Raw genomic sequence first — 18,920 nt, forward strand, 5'->3', positions numbered from 1 at the left:
GCCCCGGCGGGCAGAGCCCAAGCTACCCAGGGTGCCCGAGGCCGGGCAGCTGGCCGGGGACGTACAGGAGTGGATTTCGAGAGGTGACAGCTCGCACCCCCTTCCCCACCCCACCCACTCACCTGGGCCCGCCGCGCGCGGCCGCCCAGCCGGCCGCCCCGAGTCCCTGCTGCTCTGTCCCGCCGCCAGCCGCTGCGCCCCTCCGGCGCCTCCTTTTGTTTGTCCCTCACTGCACCACTCAGCCTCCTCCGCCCCGGAAGTGACGTCACCTTCGGGCGCGAACGGGCTACCAGGGCGTTGCCATCTTTTCGAGGGGAGCTCTCTTCAAGCCTGCACCCTCTCCCTGCAGGCGCCATGTTGCTTTGGGGCGGAAATAGCGGAGCCCGCGCTCGTCCCCCTTAAAGCGACAGGGACGGCTGTAACCTTCGGCGCCTGGGGACGAAGGGTGAAGCGGCCCAGGCAGGGGTGAGTAGCTGGTGCCTGAGCGTTGCTGCCCCGAGGTCAGGTGCCGAGGCGGGAGGGCCTGGAAACCGGTTCCGAGGTCGATTGTGCCAGACCACTCGCTGCGTTTGGTGCTTCTGATATAGCGGAGTGGCTACGCTGAAAGGTTGACCCAGCCGGGAGCTGTTGCGCGCGCTACTCGCCGACCCGCACTCGGACACTGGGACCCGCCAGGCTGGTCCTCTCTGCACCCCCATCCCCCGCCCCACCCCCACCCCCGCAATCTTACGGTACCGGTGGGGAAGAGGGAGCCCAAGGCGACTGGGCGAATTCTGAGCAGAGCCGGGGCTGGAACCGGGTGCCGGACTCCAGCTCGACAGGTCTAGGGATCCCGAGTCCTCGGAGTTCCCAGATTGATAATAGTAACGGCAAGCACGCCAAAAGAGAATCCATACAATGGAATACTATGCAGCCACTAAAAAGAAAAATGTTCAATATGCACTAATATGGGACCACTTCCAAGATACCGTAGATGGAAAAGGGAAGGGGCGAAAAGAACAGCGCTGATCGGTGCTATCGTTTGTGTGAAAGAACGTGTGTGGGGGCATGGGTGTCTGCTGGTGTGTGCACCAGCCGGCTGGTGAGGTGCACGAGTTGTTAACTGTGGTGGCCTCCGACAGGAGAACCGGAGTCATGGGTGCCCGGACAAGGGGGAAGAATTTACCAAGCACACAGGTTGGTTAAAAATAAAGTGGGATGCTGCAGATAATAACTGGCTCCCATTTATCTAGCTGACCAGTGCCTGGTTTCAGCTCTCCTGCTGGGAGGTCTTGTACTTCCCCATTATTAGAGGAGGAAACAGTCTCAGAGATTAGGGACCTTAATAATATCTCATAGCCAGGCAGTGGAAAAGCTGGAATTTGAGCCAGGGAGGATGTTATGCTAATGCCCACCATTCTTGCTCATCCCACTCCCTCCTGAGAAGCTTTTTTGTTATCAACCATGCAACACTCCGCTTGGGACCTGGCACCCAGCAGGCATCCAGCAGCTATTTATTGGCTGTTTATTGACTGAGCAAGTGGAACAGACAGGAGACAACCAGCAGTGCAAAATGAAGAGAGGCACACATTGGAGGCCAGAACCCTTTCCAGCCTTGAGACTCTGGACCTGGCATGTACTTCCCTGAGCCTCCATGTCCCCTCCTGTAGAACTAACTACAGTCACTGACACTGAGTGCTCCCTCGTGTCCTACTTTGTGCTTTACATGCAGACTAGCTCCATTTTACAGGTCCGTAGGTGAAGTACAGAGAAGTTAAGAAAGTTGCCCATCACAACATTGTAAATCAACTGTACTTCAATTAAAAAAAAGTTGCCCAAAGGGGGTCCCCACAAGTCCTCACTCCCCCACTTCTGGAGAGGTTGTTGAGCTCCTTGGTCTCTCCCTCAGCCTCCTGGGATCATCAGCACTAATTCTTTGAGACGCCTCAGATGGGCTAGTTGAGCTGCCAGAGGCTGAGGAGCTGATGGAAAACAGGACAGACACACAGTTCCTATTCTTGGAGTCTGGTCAGGGCAACAGACAACCCAGCAGTTAGCACCTGTGATGAGCACTGTGGTGGGTGAGCAGAAGCTCAGGCCTTGGGAGCACAGAGGAGGTAGCACCTAGTCCAGCCCCTAGTCCAGCCCGGGTGGAGTCACAGAGGGCTTCTCAGAGGAGGTAACTTTTAATCTGTGACTGAAAGATGCATAAGATATCTGGGAGGAGAAATGATGAAGCTGGAGACTGGAGCAGAGACATCCTCATGCCTGAAGATAACTGACATGATCAGAGACTATGCAGGTTAGAAATGATCAGTCTGGCTTCTGCCTGAATTGCTCTTTCCTTCTAGAGAATGTCTCCTCATGGCAACATCTGTGGCTTCCCACCCTCCAGGCCACACTTAACCTTCTGCATCCCCAAAGGGTAGGACTCCCTGATTTCATAATCCAGATGGAGGCAACAAAGGAACACAGGAGAGTTAGCAGTGAGGAAGTCCTTCACACTGATGCCCCCTCCCCCCATTCATTCGGTCCCCAGAGTGGCAGCCCACTTGCTGACGTAGAAACTCTGCCCATGTGAACAAAGGTGTGTCAACACAGGAATGTCCCTCCTGTCTCCCTGGCCATCTGTGCCCGCTGGGGTTACCAGGTTACCTGTGTGCTGGGACATCTAGCTGGGCATGCACCCCCCCCGCTTCTGTAGCCAGCAGGCCAAAGTCACTCCAGCTGCAGCAAGCGAGGAATCACCGTCGCTCCTGCCCTAACAGACCTGGGGCCACATCCCACTCTCAGATGGCACTGCCAGCTCCCTGAAATATTTCCCAAACCCTCATCTCACTTCCTCATTCTTGGACAGTGATACAAGCTTTGGATTCACAGCTGGGGTCCTTCTGTGCTTTTCTAAGACTTTCACTTTGGGTAAGTCATTTCCCCACTCTGAGAGTTTCTCCATCTGTAAAACTGATATGACTCTCTCTAATCTTCCTGCCAGGCACTAAATATATATACATATATTGTTTTTTCTTGCATGTGTAAAACTGCCCTAAAGAGTAAGATTCCGATTCTGGATCTGGATCCTGTGCCAGGAGGAAAAAGGAGTGGCCTTCCTACTGTGTATCTAACTTAGGATCCCCACCTGCCAACCCCTCTGGCCCAGAACCTGCAATCTGGGCTCCAGAAGCCATTTCTCTCTCTTTTGCCAATTCCAAAGCCAAGGGGAACTGTGTCTAAGTCAGTGTACTTGTCAGGGCTCCCCAGACAGGCTGTCACCTTCCTTGGGGCAGAACCGTTGACTTGACAAGTTTTCACCAAACACTTGTCTTGTAGGGAGGGACTCTGTGTTTTTAGATCCAAAACAAACAAACAGAAAAATCAGGATTCATTATCCGCAAGAGATTTTGTTGTCCTCTTTGGTTAACTAATTTTTATGGAAAGTCTTTTTTTTTTTTTTTTTAGTTTTGCTTCTTTTGTTTCTTGCATTCCTTTTATTTTAAAATAAATTTATTTATTTAATTTATTTATTTTTGGCTGTATTGGGTCTCCATTGCTGCGCGCGGGCTTTCTCTAGTTGCGGCAAGCGGGAGCTACTCTTCCTTGCGATGCACGGGCTTCTCATTGCCGTGGCTTATTTTGTTGTGGAGCATGGGCTCTAGGCGCGTGGGCTTCAGTAGTTGTGGCACGCAGGCTCAGTAGTTGTGGCACGCGGGCTCAGTAGTTGTGGCTCTCGGGCACTAGAGCGCAGGCTCAGTAGTTGTGGCACACAAGCTTAGGTGCTCCGTGGCATGTGGGATCTTCCCTGAACAGGGCTCGAACCCGTGTCCCCTGCATTGTCAGGCAGATTCTTAACCACTGCGCCACCAGGGAAGCACTTATGGAAAGTCTTATAGGTTTAAATGTTACTAGCTTATTGTCATTGACAGGTTAAGTAGGCCAGAACCTGTGCTACATGCTTTCTGGGGGTGATTGCATTATTATTGTCCCCACTGTACAGATGAGGAAGCTGACCCTGGTATGGCACGACTAAGATCCTATAGCTAGTGGAGTGGAGCTGGGACCATTTTATCCAAGTCCAAGTTCCAACTCCAAGCTTTCATCTTCTGTGGTTTTTCGTGTAACAGACTGGTCTTGCCTGGGCATGGTACCCCCTCCCAGGCCTCTTCTCCAGACGTGCCATGGTTTGTGTTTTCTCAGTAACTGGAGGGGACGGGGGCTTCTGACATTTTGAGCCCAGTTGTGCTAAACATCCTTCTAGGCACTGTATAAATCTGCCCGGTAAAGAACTGACTCAGCCCAAATACCAAGTGTGCCGCTATTGAGAAACACTAAAACCAAATATCCTTGGGACTTCCCTGGCTGTCCAGTGGTTAAGACTCTGCCCTTCCACTGCAGGGGGCCTGGATTCAATCCCTGGTCAGGGAACTAAGATCCTACATGCTGCGCGCACAGCCAAAAAATTGAAAAAAAATTTTTTTTAATAAATAAATAAAACCAAATATCCTTACTGCACAGAATTGGCTTAGGTGATGTGGGACTAGGCTGCAAAGCCAAAATCACCTTGCCTGTCCTTGCAAGCTGCCATGCAGGGTGGAAGCTGGAAAAGGCGTGGCTCCTGTCCCCAGAGACTGATGTGCTCCTGTAGGCGTGGCTCCTGTCCCCAGGGACTGATGGGCTCCTATAGGCGTGGCTCCTGTCCCCAGGGACTGATGGGCTTCTGAGCTGATAGAGGCAGCAGCACCCACCTCCTGAAAGAAGAATTTGGGGGGGAAGAGTTTAGACTTTGGAAATAGACAAACCAGGGTTTGAATCCCGGCTCAGGCTCTCTCAGCTGAGTAAGCTTTGTTCATTCTCCTCTTGAGCAAAATAGGGACAATGATGCCTTCCTATAGGCTGCTGTGAAGATGAGAGTTTAGCACAGGGGGGCAGGTGCATAGTAGGTGCTCTGAGTTCAGAGGAAGGCCCAGGCCGACCCAGAAGGCTTCAGAGAGGAGGCGGAGCTGGGGCTCAGCCCTGCCAGGGGGATCAGATTAAAGGGCATGTCAGGCAGGGCACAGCTTGAGCAAAGATAGGCAACGTCTATTCAAGAGCAAAGGATTCGTACGTCTGGAAGAGGAGAGAACATGGAAGCTGCAGAGTCTGGATTCAGGCCAGCTCCAAAGGCCAGACTAGGGAGGCTTTGGACTTTATCCCGTCTCAACGCAGGCTGTACCCAGCGGGAGGTATAGCTGACATCAGCCGCCAGAGTACTGGTCGCTGAGGCGTGTCCCGAGGGGTCACCCACCTGCTGTTCACTAGTCGTGGTGCCTTCTGGCTGAGAAGGTGGCCAATAGCTTCCCGGATTGATGGAGGCGTGTGTTAGGCAGGGCACTGACCGCTGGGCGCCAGCCCCTCGCCTGGCAGCAAGGAAACCTGTGACCTTAGATGCCTGGGAGGCTGCACAGGAAGGTGTCCTAAAGGTCACCTGGTGCATCTCTGCTCCCTTCTCCAGGCAGGGTTGGCCTCCCGAGAGCTGCCTGCATTGCAGCACTTCTCAGACTAAATTTTAGTAATAACAATAACAATGATGACATTTGTGGAACACTGACTCCTTGCCCAGCACCAGGCTAAGTGGTTTTCATGTGTTATCTCATTGACTTCTCACTGCAACCCATGGGGCAGGAACTATCATTATTCTCACTTCAAAAATGATTCTCAGAAAGGGTTAGTAATTTTCCAGAAGTCACACAGCTAGTAAATGACTTCAGTCCACAGTCTGATTCCAGAACTTCACAGCCTCATTAAAAAAAAAACAAAAAAACTGCATGGAAGTTTATAAGACCCCCCCAAGCCAATCCCAGGGAGAGCCACTGTTAATAATTCATGCACAAACGTATACCGTATATAATCAGGCAGTACTTGCTTTGTGTGAGTTTCAGATACCACGGTTTAGTTAAATAACACCAGTCCCTCAATAACACGGTTCAAACTTCAGTTGCCATGTTATGTTAACTATGAGTAATTGCATTAAGTATGGACTTTGCTGCTAGCTCTTCCATCCACAAATCGCTGTGGAAATGACAGATGCATAATGGCCAGTGACCAATTACATCACTTCTTTCAAAGCCTGTCGTTGATTGGTCACCATGCGTGTTATTCAGTTCCTACACAGACAGCAAAGCATGTCCTTGTGTTGCCTCCCATCTCCCTGTGATAAACCCATGTGACATTTTACAGAAATGTATCAGCAAAAAAGGGAATTGGCCAACACACATGAAAGTGCAGCACAGAAATGCAGAGTGATAACACTGAAAGAGCAATTTGAACTGAAGATAAATGGAGTGATTTAAAAAATAGCTGGCTCTGGGAATGTTGACACCACAGCTATTTGCTATTCCAGAAACTCTAGGTATGCAGCCAGGGAAACTTAATGAAGGTACACCTATCGACATATGAATGGGAGTGGTTCTGACAAAAAGGATGAAGTTGTCCCGAGGAAGTAACGCCAGCAAAAACATCACATTAAAGGAACTGCCAGATATATTTCATGACATTGAAAGTACAAAGGATAAAATGTTTTAAGTTGATCTAAACTTAGAAAGGAGTATGATGACTCACCAATGCATAGAAAAGATGCTCGTTCTGTATCTCAAGCTGCACTACAGGAAGAAGGCAAGCACTGTCAAACTACTCTTGATAGTTTTCCCCAGATTTATTGAGACATAATTGACAGATAAAACTGTAATATCTTTAAAGTGTACAATGTGATGATTTGATATATGTATACATTGTGAAATGCTTCCCACAATCAAGTTAATTGACACATCCATTACCTCACATAGTTATCCTTTTTTTAGGGAGAAGATCTACTCTCTCAGCAAATTTCAATTATACAATACAGTATTATCTACTGTAGTCACCAGGCTATACGTTAGATCCTCTGACTCATTCATCTTATAACTGAAAGTTCGTACCCTTTTATCAACCCCTCCCTATTTTCCCCCATCCCCAAGCACCTGGCAACCGTTATTCTACACTCTGTTTCTTTGAGATTGACTTTTTTCTTTTTTTCCAGATTCCACATGTAAGTGATACCATGCAGTATTTGTCTTTTTTCTTTCTGGCTTATTTCATTTAGCATAATGTATTCCAGTTTCATCCATGTCATCACAAATGGCAGGATTTCCTTCTTTTTAAAGACTGAATAATACTCCATTGTATATACATAAATACCACACTTTCTTTATCCATCCATCCATCAACGGACCCTTAGGTTGTTCCCAAATGTTAACTCTCATGAATAATGCTACAATGAACATGGGAGTATAGATATCTTTTGAGATAGGGTTTTCGCTTCCTTTGGATGTATACCCAGAAGTGGGATTGCTGGATCGTCCTTGATACATTTTGATAAAGAAAGAAAACTCTTGAATTCCAATGTTTTTAATTTAAATTACACTAGTAATTTAATAAGTATTAAATTTATTATTAGTTTTACTACTCTTTCATTTGTCTCTACATGTGTAACAGACCATCAAGAGTTTTTAATGCTTCAACAACAACTTTGAAAGGTCACAGAACAATCATAATTTTTCCCATTAATTATTAAGTTCTCTTTGCATGATTTCAGCTTGCATGGTCATTTTTACAGTCCCACAGTACAGTGGGAAGTGAGGACTGTGTATGTGTATGTGTATGCATGCACCACCACATATGTATCTATCTGTATAATTTTAAAATGCAAATGGAGTATATTGTCTTCAACCTGCCTTTTTTGCCTACCATACATTTTTAAAATTGAGGTAAAATGCACATAACGTACAATTAACCATTTAAAGTGTTCAGGTCAGTGGCATTTAGTGTATTCACAGTGTTGTGCAACCACCCCTTCCCTCTAGTTTCAAAATGTTTTCATTATCTCAGAAAAACACCCATTGAATAATCACTCCACATTTCCCCCTCCCAGGCCCTGGTAACTACTAATCTGCTTTCTGACTCTATGGATTTGCCTATTCTGGATATATCCTATAAAAGTAATCATACAATAGGTGACATTTTGTGCTTGACTTCTTAGGATAATGTTTTCGAGGTTCATCCAAGTTGTATTGTACCATGTATCAATATGTCTGTTGTTCCTTTTTATGGTTAAATAATATTCCATTGTATGAATATACCCTAATTTACCCATTCTTCTGTTGAAGGACATTTGGGTTGTTTCCACGTTTTGACTATTATGAATAATGCTGGTATTAACATTCATGTACAAGTTTCTGTGTGGACATATGTTTTTATTTTTTTCCAGTATATACCTAGGAGTGGAATTGCTGGGTCATAAGGTAATTCTATGTTTGGACTTCATAAAAATGTAAAACTTTTGTGCATCAAAGGACACTATCAAGAATGTGATCAAGGTCGTTTCATTTTGAGTTAATTTTTGTAGATGGAGTGAGATAGAGGTCCAACTTTATTCTTTTGCGAGGGGCTATCCAGTTGTCCTAGCACCATTTGTTTTGTTTTGCTTTTAAAGATTTTTTTTTTTTTGATGTGGACCATTTTAAAATTCTTTATTGAATTTGTTACAATTTGCTTCTGTTTGGTTTTTTGGCCGCGAGGCATGTGGGATCTTAGCTCCCCAACCAGGGATCGAACCCACACCTCCTGTATTGGAAGGCGAAGTCTTAACCACTGGACTGCCAGGGAAGTCCACCTACCACCATTTGTTGAAGAGATTATTTTTCCCCCATTGAATGGTCTTGGCATCCTTGTCAAAAATCAATTGGCCATAGATGTTTGGGTTTATTTCTGGGCTCTCAGTTCTGTTCCATTGGTCTGTATTTCTATCCTTATGCCAGTGCCACACTGTTTTGATTACTGTAGCTTTGTAGTAAGTTTTGAAACCAACACGCATTTTTCATGTAACCTGAATATCTTTTTATGTCAGAATGCTAGGGGTGATCTCATTCCTTTTGGTGGCTGCACAATATTCCATTGTATGGATAAATCATAACAAATTGAACCAGCCTCCAACTGATGGACATCAGATTGTCTCCAGGTTTTTCTCTCTCACACACAATGCTGCACTAATCATCCAGGTGGATACCTCTTTATGTATATGTATGAATATTCCTGTAAGAAACTTCTAGAAGATGAAGTGTCAAGTCAAAGAGTAATATAAGTCACTATTATTAAGTTGCCCTCCAAAAGTTATACCAATGACTTTTAGTGCACCATAGTGTTGACTTGGTGGATCTCAATCTTCTTATTCTCTGCCTGAGAGGCAGAAAATAGTGTTTCATTTTAGTTTGCATTTTGTTAATTATGACAAGGTTCAGCATCTTTTCAAGTTTATTGGCTATTTTCTTTTTTGTGTGAATTTATATCTTTTGCACACTTTTTTTTTCTATTGAGATGTTGGGCTTTTTTTACTGATTTATAAGAATCCTTTGCATATTAAGGCTCACACTATATTAGAATGGTCTGGTTACTTGTTTGTCTCCTTCATTCTGTGTGCACACCTTGAAGGAAAGGAAGGTATCTTATTTACCCTTGTGTGCCTGGCGGCTAGCCTAGGGCATAGCACATAACAGAAGTTCGATAAATATTTGCTGAAGCGATAAAAAGGTGTGCACCTAAGTCCCTGAACCAGATGTTGACAGTAAAAAGATGAACTGAGGAGAGTCCTTGTTCTAATGGAGCTCACAGTCTGGTTGGAGAGTGGACATTAATTCTCTCATTCAACAAAAGTTTATTGAGCAGCTTCCTCTGGGCCGTGTGCATAATATCCTAGGCAGCCTGCTAGGATGAGAAAAATGCCAGGATTGTGACTCAGGTGACATGGTCCTACTGGAATCTGGGCTGGTGAGTTCCCCTCCCTGGTCATCAGTATCCCCATCCGTAAAATGTGAGTGACTGGACCAAATTCTCTCATTTCCCCTTGAACATCTATCAGTCTGTGCTTCTTTGGCTCTTTCTGGAAGTAGGAGTCAGTGGCCCAAGGGGCCGTCGTGTCACTGCTCAGAGCCTCCCCTTGCTCCACAGTGGCAGTGAATACAGGCTTTGAAGTCAGTGTCCTGAGTTTAAATTCTGGCTCTGCTACATGCTAGCTGTGGCCTTGGGTGTGTGACTTAGCCTCTTGATGGAACCTTTCTGTTGGGATTAAAAGTGATGGACCCTGTGTGGAGAAAAGGGAACCCTCTTGCACTGTTGGTGGGCATGTAAATTGATACAGCCACTATGGAGAACAGTATGGAGGTTCCTTAAAAAACTAAAAATAGAATTACCATATGATCCAGCAATCCCACTACTGGGCATATACCCAGAGGAAACCATAATTCAAAAAGACACATGCACCCCAGTGTTCATCGCAGCACTATTTACAATAGCCAGGTCATGGAAGCAACCTAAATGCCCATCAACAGACGAATGGATAAAGAAGTTGTGGTACATATATACAATGGAATATTACTCAGCCATAAAAAGGAACGAAATTGAGTCATTTGTTGAGACGTGGATGGATCTAGAGACTGTCATACAGAGTGAAGTAAGTCAGGAAGAGAAAAACAAATATCGTATATTAACGCATATATGTGGAACCTAGAAAAATGGTACCGATGAGCCGGTTTGCAGGGCAGAATTCGAGACACAGATGTAGAGAACAAACGTATGGACACCAAGGGGGGAAAGCGGCGGAGGTGGGGGTGGGGGTGTGATGAATTGGGCGATTGGGATTGACATGTATACACTAATGTGTATCAAATGGATGACTAATAGGAACTGCTGTATAAAAAAATAAATAAAATAAAATCCAAAAATTCAAAAATAAATAAATAAGTGATGGACCCTGTGAGGTGCTCGGCAGGCAGCCTGGCACAGAGAAAGTGTGCAGTAAATAAAAGGCCATTGTCCTTACCCTTAGCATAGACTTCAGGGCTACAGAGGAGTTGTCCAGGGAAGACCTGCTTCCTGGAAGATGAGGGATGAGGCACATGGGGAGTTGGAGATGGGTGTGGCCTGGGAAAGGCTGCCCTTGAATGAGTTGAATGGGTCCCCGGTGAGAGCCCCCAGGTGCTTATGAATGAGTCCCTGTGGAGGTCTCTAGGTCAGCCCAGTCAGTGGGAGAACTCTGGACTGGGAGGCCAGCAGTCCTGCCTCGAGGTGGGCCTGGGCCAGCAAGCTCCCCACGGTGGACCTCCTCTATGAAGTGAGGCCACAGCCCCCTCTTGAGGCACGAAAGTTGTCCTGTGTCCTAATGTGTGGAGCCCCAGGGCCAGCTAGCCGGAAGTCTAGACCGGGCTGGCTTTTCATGCCCCCTGCTGGCGGCTTCAGGAACAACAAGCACCCACTTCCCCTCCTGCCTTGACCTCAGGCAGTGTTGCTGGTGAGGGCAGCCCACGTGGCCACCTGTGCCCTTCCTGCCCTCGGCTCAGACCCCCAGTGGCTTCTCCCTCCCCTTCAAGTTCCTGGAAACTGTCCCCACGACGCCCACATGCTCACAAGCACAGACAGAGACGTGTGCAAGTGCTCAAGGGCAAACACTCTTTTTTTTTTTAATTGATTTTTATTGGAGCATAGTTGCTTTACAGTGTTGTATTAGTTTCTGCTGTACAGCAAAGTGAATCAGTTATACGTGTACATATATCCCCTCTTTTTTAGATTTCCTTCGCATTTAGGTCACCACAGAGCACTGAGTAGAGTTCCCAGTGCTATACAGTAGGTTCTCATTAGTTATCTATTTTATACATAGTAGTGTATATATGTCAGTCCCAATCTCCCAATTCATCCCCCCTCCCCCGCTTCCCTCAAACACTCTTATTTGCACATGACTTCACAACCACACACGGATATACCCATGTTCAAAGTCACATTAAAACTTTCAGGGACCCTATTCACTTTTACTTCATGGGCCCCTTTCTCCATTAAAAAAAATAATAAAAATTATATTTTACCAAAAAAAAATTATATTTTACAACTATGTTGGTGTAAAGAACAGATATCATCCAGGCTGGATTCATTATTATACATTCATTGTTATTATATTCTCTTTTTTTCTTATTTTAAAATAAATTAAAATGAAAACATTTTCATAGGCTCCTGAAACTATCACAGGCCCTTAGCACTAAGCCTCCTGAGGAGATCTGACGGAGAAGTCAGTCCCACCAGTGAGCATGTGTGAATTCACACACATCTAGCTCCAAAAAGTGCCCACTCTATTATTAATATCTGTCACTGGGGCTTCCCTGGTGGTCCAGCAACCAGGTTAAGAATCCACACTTCCACTGCAGGGGGCACAGTTTCGATCCCTGGTTGGGAAACTAGGATCCCACATGCTGTGTGGTGTGGCCAAAACAAACATAGAAAAACATCTGTCATTTATGGTCACCTTTTATGTGCCAGGCACTAAGTGAAGTGCTTTCCATGAATTATCTCTTTTTTGTAATATTTATTTATTTTATTTTTATTTATTTGGCTGCGCCAGATCTTCGTTGCGGCACATGGGATTTCGTTGTGGCATGCAGGATCTTTTAGTTGTGGCATGTGGGATCTTTAGTTGTGGCATGTGGGATCTAGTTCCCTAACCAGGGATCGAACCTGGGTCCCCTGCATTGGGAGCACGGAGTCGTAACTGCTGGACCACCAGAGAAGTCTCTCCATGAATTATCTTATTTTTATTTATTTTATAGACAGGGAAACTGACATTCAGAGAGGCGAAGTGATTTGCCCTGGGTCACACAGCCAAGGTCTGTGTGACCCCAAAGCCTGTGTTCTAATCCTCTCCTCAGGGGTCTGCTTGGTGCCTGATCCCAGGGGAGCACCAAAGGTTTGGCAGGACAAATCTGCCCCACAGAGGGTGCAGTGTAATGCTCACTCCCGTGCCCACAGACTCACCCGGACACACACACCACCCCCTGCCCTGGCAGTGCTCTGCAGTGAAAGCCCCATCCTGGTTTCCAGCCCCACCCCCGAGGCAGCGAGACTGGTTAAGCGTGTCCTCATCCAGCACAGGCTCTCCTCGCCCTCCATGGAGCCAGGTGTCCCAGGCCACCTCCAGCCCCAAGGTACCACCTTTCCCAAGAGCTGGCAGTGAGGGTGAAGGGCTGAGATTGGGGCAGAGGAGAGGAAAGGCCCACAAGCTGGGATCTTTTCCCGTGTGAGTTTCTACCATTTGCTGGGTATCCAGGGATGCAGACCCTCCCCCGACCTTCAGGAGCTCCATTTGAGTGTTTGTTATTATTTTTTTCATTATTACGAATTTCCTTGCCTATTAATGGAGGTGAGGATAGCACCTGCTTTCCAGGACTGTTGAAAGGGTCCAATGACATAAGTATAGTCTTTATTGCAGTGCCTGGTGCCAAGTGAGCAAATTAGAGCTGGTTGTGTTAATATTATTCCTACCACTGTAATCCGGTGAGATGATGAAAGCATGATTTGGGGCAGAAGAGGTGTAGCCACCTTAGGAGAAAGGACAGAAATGATAGACATGGAGTGATGTGGGCGACCGTGTCAGAGAGAGGATCAGCCTACCAGGCACCTGCAGATTTTGAACCAAGTGGTCAGGAGATGGTCAAGGGGGGTCCCATAGGATTAAGTCCATCTGGAGGAGTCAGCAGGACATCAGGCACAGGACAGGAGCAGCCAGTCCTACATTTGGCTGATCTAAGGGGACCACCCGTCCCCGTTTGCTCAGGATGGTCCTGGTTTTAGCACTGAAAGTTCTGCATCCCGAGAAACCCCTCAATCCCAGGCAAGCAGGATGGTTGGTCCCCCTTAGAACACGCAGTGGTCACAAGGCGCCCACTATGACCGGCACTGGGCTCAGACCCGGCCGTGGGCCTCTTGTCCTCTGGCTGAGGGAAGCTGAAGCACGCCGACAACCACCACCTGACATGACACATGGTGGAATGTCCCTCCTCAGATAATAGTCACACTGCCCTTTGTTGCTCCAAGCTCTGGTTCTGGATCCACAGGGATCGGGGAGTACTTCCGGTTTCCAGGGAGTACTCTCGATTCTGAGAAATTAGAGGGTGAACTCTGGCCAGACTGACTTCCCAGCTCCTGGAATCTCTCAGTTGTGTTCCACGGGCCTTTGCACCACCTGGCACCCTTTTCCCTCCTTTGGGACTCAGGTGGAAGGCCACATCCTCCAAGGAGCCCTCCCTAGCTCCCGCATGCGGGTGGCTGTGTCCCCAGCGCCCCCTAGTGTCCCACTGTATGTTTCCTGGTCGTCCGCAGCAAAGTACCACAAACTGGGCGGTTTAAACAACAGAAATTTATTCTCTCACAGTTCTGGAGACCAGAAGTCCAAAATCAAGGTGTCATTGGGGCCATGCTTTCTCTGAAGGCTCCAGAGGAGAATCTGGCCCACGCTTTTCTCTTAGCTTCGGTGCTGCCAGGAATCCTTGGTGTTCCTTGGCTTGTAGGTGCTCTACTCTAATCTCTGCCTTCATCTTCACATGACCTTCTCCCTGTATGTCTGTGTCTCTTCTCCTCTTCTTTTTTTTTTTATTTATTTATTTATTTATTTATTTATGGCTGTGTTGGGTCTTCGTTTCTGTGCAAGGGCTTTCTCTAGTTGCGGCAAGTGGGGGCCACTCTTCATCGCGGTGCGCGGACCTCTCATTATCGCGGCCTCTCTTGTTGCGGAGCACAGGCTCCAGACGCACAGGCTCAGTAATTGTGGCTCACAGGCCTAGTTGCTCCGCGGCATGTGGGATCCTCCCAGACCAGGGCTCGAACCCGTGTCCCCTGCATTGGCAGGCAGATTCTCAACCACTGCGCCACCAGGGAAGCCCCTCTCCTCTTCTTATAATGACACAAATTATATTGGATTAAGGTCCACTCTTATCCAGTATGACCTTGTCTTAAATTGATTACATCTTCAAATATCTTATTTCCAAATAAGGCCATATTCACAGGTACCAGAGGTTAGGACTTGGACATATCATTTTGGAGGACACAATTCGAGCCATAACACACATTTTTGCACTTGTCAGGAAATACTTGCTGGATAATGAAGGAGACAGTGTTTGTGGGCATCTCTCACCAGGCCTGGTCCACACTGTAGTCTCAGCGCCATGCCAGGGCCTGGCCAGAGAACATGCTTGGGAGAAGCTGAGGATGGAGTGAGGAACAGAGGAGGACACCTTTGGACAGATGGCTAGTTTTCAGGGCTCTGAGTTGCTTTGAAAGACCTTAGAGGAAGAGGCTAGGTTGGGAGGGGTTTAGAAGGGACTAGGCTAGGGAGTTGCCTAGTTTAGGCCAGACTTATTTCTATAAGCAGGTGCCAACAGCTCTCTACTTCCTAGAATCTTCTAGTGTGGACAAGCCTGAGCATTTACATATTAAAATATCCATCACTGGTTTATAAATTACTCTCCTTTTATTTCCCCTCTCTAATAAAATTAGAGCATTGTACTGATAGTTATGAAATGATGTGAACAGGTAGGTTATATTGGACTTCTGGTTTCCAGTCCTGCACATAAGGAGCTTAGAAGTTGTTACTCTGTCCTTATGAGTAAAAAGCTGAGCAAAGTGAAATATCAACACCTCTCCTTAGATCCATCGGAGAAGTGAGGCCACAGGGCAAACCGCTGCCGCCTGTTTGTGTATGTGTTGTCTAAGGCTGCTTTCCCACTACAGCAGCAGACTTGAGAAGCTTTGACAAAGACTGTCTGTCCTGCCAAGCCTAAAATATTTGCACTGGCCCAATGCAGAAAACGTTTGCTGGCGCTGCTATAGAATAAGGAGAGTGAATAAGGAGGAGAACAACTAACAGACAGGAATGGTGAGTGTGGCTAGGGGACAGCAAGCAAAAGGGACAGTGGCAGGAAATGCCCTGGCACAGGAGGCCTCACGTCTGATCTAATACGGCCTCATGGTACATGGTAAAGACTTTGGATTTTATTCTTAGTATGAGGATTTAGAAAAAAAAAAAAGCAGAATCTGGAATCCAGGAGCTGTCTGGCACCTACAGATTTGGTCTGGTGTTGCACCTGAACAATTTCGCAGAACATCGACATGAGACAAAGCCACTCTGTGACCTTGAGGAATCAAGACAAAAACAAGACCCCTCCGTAATCATGTCTAAACACAGACAAACCGGAATATTATTGAAGCCACACAATACCAAGCACACCCCTCTCCTGGCTAATCCAAGGGACTGCAGCTTCCTTACCAATGATAACTAGTCTCACTCTAGCCTGCCCTCCCTATAAATAAAATTATTGAGCTCTCCAACCATAAAATTATCCCTGCTTCTGAAAGCACCAATCCAGAGCAAAGTCCCGCTTCCTTGGACCCTCACCCAAATCACCCCACCAAAGTCCAAATCCTGAACTAGTCCTTTTTTTTTTTTTGAGGAGCGAATTGTTTGTTTGTTTTAAAATTTTATTGGCATACAGTTGACTTACAGTGTTGTGTTAGTTTCTGCTGTGCAGCAAAGTGACTCAGTTATACATATACATATGTATCCACTCTTTTTTAGATTCTTTTCCCATATAGGTCCTATTATAAGTTCTAAGACCCTTTTACTGAGACACTCCATGGTTCCCTGGTGTGCATTTTCCCTTACTGGACAACCAGGGAAGTCCCTATACATTCTTTTTTAATATTCCTTTCCATTATGGTTTATCCCAGGAGATTGGATATAGTTGCCTGTGCTATACAGTAGGACCTTGTTGTTTATCCATTCTAAATGTAATAGTTTGCGTCTACCAATCCCAAACTCCCAGTCCATCCCTCTCCCTATCCCCTCCCCCCTTGGCAACCACAAGTCTGATTTCTATGTGAGTCTGTTTCTGTTTCATAGGTAGGTTCATCTGTGCCATATTTTAGATTCCACAGATAAGTGACATCATATGGTATTTGTCTTTCTCTTTCTGGCTTACTTCACTTGTATTGCAATATGATAATCTCTAGTTACACCCATGTTGCTGCAAATGGCATTATTTCATTCTTTTTTATGGCCGAGTAGTGTCTCTTTAGTCTTTTAATCTAGAACAGTCCCCCTCATGCCCAGACACCCACTTCTTTTTTAGGGCTGTATTCTGACCCCCTTGGAGGAGAGAGAGAAGGAAAGAAGGAAGGAGGGAAAGGAGGGAGGGAGGGAGGAAGGAAGGATAAGTCTCAGATGCAGTGCAGTTCTCAGAAAGTTCCTAGAAAGCCAGTGGGAGTCCTTGAGAGGGCCACATCTCCCGGCAACAGCCTGCCTCACTGTCCTTTGGGCACTGGCTGGGAGCAGCCCTTGGAAGCACGGGCTCTGTGCTAAGGATGGGGATGGATTTCTGAGCACAGCTGTCGCATCTGTCACTTAGGCTCCTGGCAGTGCAGAGACACATCCCCGTGGCCACTACCAGGGCACTGCCTTTTTTTTAAACCTTGGCAATTTTTTAAAATAGCTTTATTGAAATATAGCACAGGCACCATTCACCCTTAAAGTGTACCATTCAGTGGTTTTTGGTATATTCACACTTGTGAAACCATGATCACAATCTAATTTTAGAACATTTTCATCACAGCAAAAAGACACCCATACCGGGACGTCCCTGGTGGTCCAGTGGTAAAGAATCCGCCTTCCAGTGCAGGGGACGCGGGTTCGATCCCTGGTCAGGGAACTAAGATCCCACATGCCATGGGGCAACTAAGCCTGCGCCCCACAACTACCGAGCTCTCATGCCTCAACTAGAGCCCACGTGCCCTGGAGCCTGCGCGCCACAACTAGAGAAGAGAAAACCCACACACCGCATCTAAGACCTGACACAGCCAAAAATAAATTAAATAAATAAATAATAAATAAACCTTAAAAAAAAAAAAAAAAACCCGTACCTATTAGTACCCATTAGCAGTCATTCCCCACCCTCACCCCCCACGCCACTCCCAGCCCAAGGCAACCACTAATCTACTCTCTGTCTCTCTAGATTTGCCTGTTGCATATCAATGGAATCGTACAATTTGTGGCCTTTGGTAATGGGCTCCTTTTACTTAGCATAATGTTTCAAGGTTCATCCATGTTGTAACGTGATTCAGTGCTTCATTCCCTCTTATTATCAAATGATATTGTTAAATCATATGGATTTACCACATTTTGTTCATCAGTTGGTGGACATTTAGGTTGTTTCCACTTTTTTGACTCTTAGGAGTAATGCTGCTTATGAATATTCATGTACAGGATTTTGTGTGGACATATTTTTTTTCATTTCTCTTGGGTGTATACGTAGGAGCGGAATTGCTGGATCATATGGTAACTCTATGTTTAACATTTTGAGGAACTTCTAGACGGTTTTCCACAGCAGCTGCACCATTTTACATTCCCAGAAGCAATATACAAGGGTTCCAATTTCTCACCATCCTCGAAACACTTGTAATTATCTGTCTCATTTGTTATAGCCATTCTAGTGGATGTGAAGTGGTATCTTAATGTGGCATTTACCTAATGACTAATGATGTTGAACATCTTTTCATGTGCTTACTAGCCATTTATATCTCTTTGGAGAGATTCAGATTTATGATTTGCAAATATTTTCTCCCATACTGTGGGTTTTCTTTTCACTTTCTTAATGGTATCCTTTGAGACACAAAAGTGTTTAATTTTGATAAAGTCCAATTTATTTTTTCTTTTGTTGCTTGTGCTCTTGGTGTTGTATATAAGAAACCATCTTCTAATGAAAAGTCACAAAGATTTACTCCTGTTTTCTTCAAGAAGTTTTATAGTTTTAACTCTTACATTTAGGTCTATGATCCACTTTGAGTTAATATTTGTGTATGAGGTAGAAGTCCAAATTCATTCTTTTGCATGGGGATATCCAGTTGTTCCAGCACCATTTGTTGAAAAGACTGTTCTTTCCTCATTGAATTTTCTTGGCACCCTTGTCAAATAGCAGTTGACCAAATAGCAGTTTATTTCTGGACTCTCAATTCTATTCCTTTAATTTATATGTCTATCCTTATGCCAGTACCACACTTTTTTGGTTCCT

General features: G+C 46.0%; 1 protein-coding gene across 4 annotated transcripts in view; it reads left to right on the forward strand.

Moving 5' to 3' along the window:
• Nucleotides 1-283: 283 nt before the first annotated feature.
• Nucleotides 284-18,920, forward strand: part of KYAT1 (kynurenine aminotransferase 1) — a 33,363-nt gene continuing 14,726 nt past the window's right edge. For all 4 annotated transcript variants that reach the window (XM_061199801.1, XM_061199802.1, XM_061199803.1 and 1 more), the window contains exon 1: nucleotides 284-465. The gene's annotated coding sequence lies outside the window, so the exon portion shown is untranslated. The remainder of the gene's footprint in view (nucleotides 466-18,920) is intronic.

This window comes from Eubalaena glacialis, chromosome 9 (genome assembly GCF_028564815.1).
Source record: "Eubalaena glacialis isolate mEubGla1 chromosome 9, mEubGla1.1.hap2.+ XY, whole genome shotgun sequence".
Lineage (NCBI taxonomy): Eukaryota > Metazoa > Chordata > Mammalia > Artiodactyla > Balaenidae > Eubalaena > Eubalaena glacialis.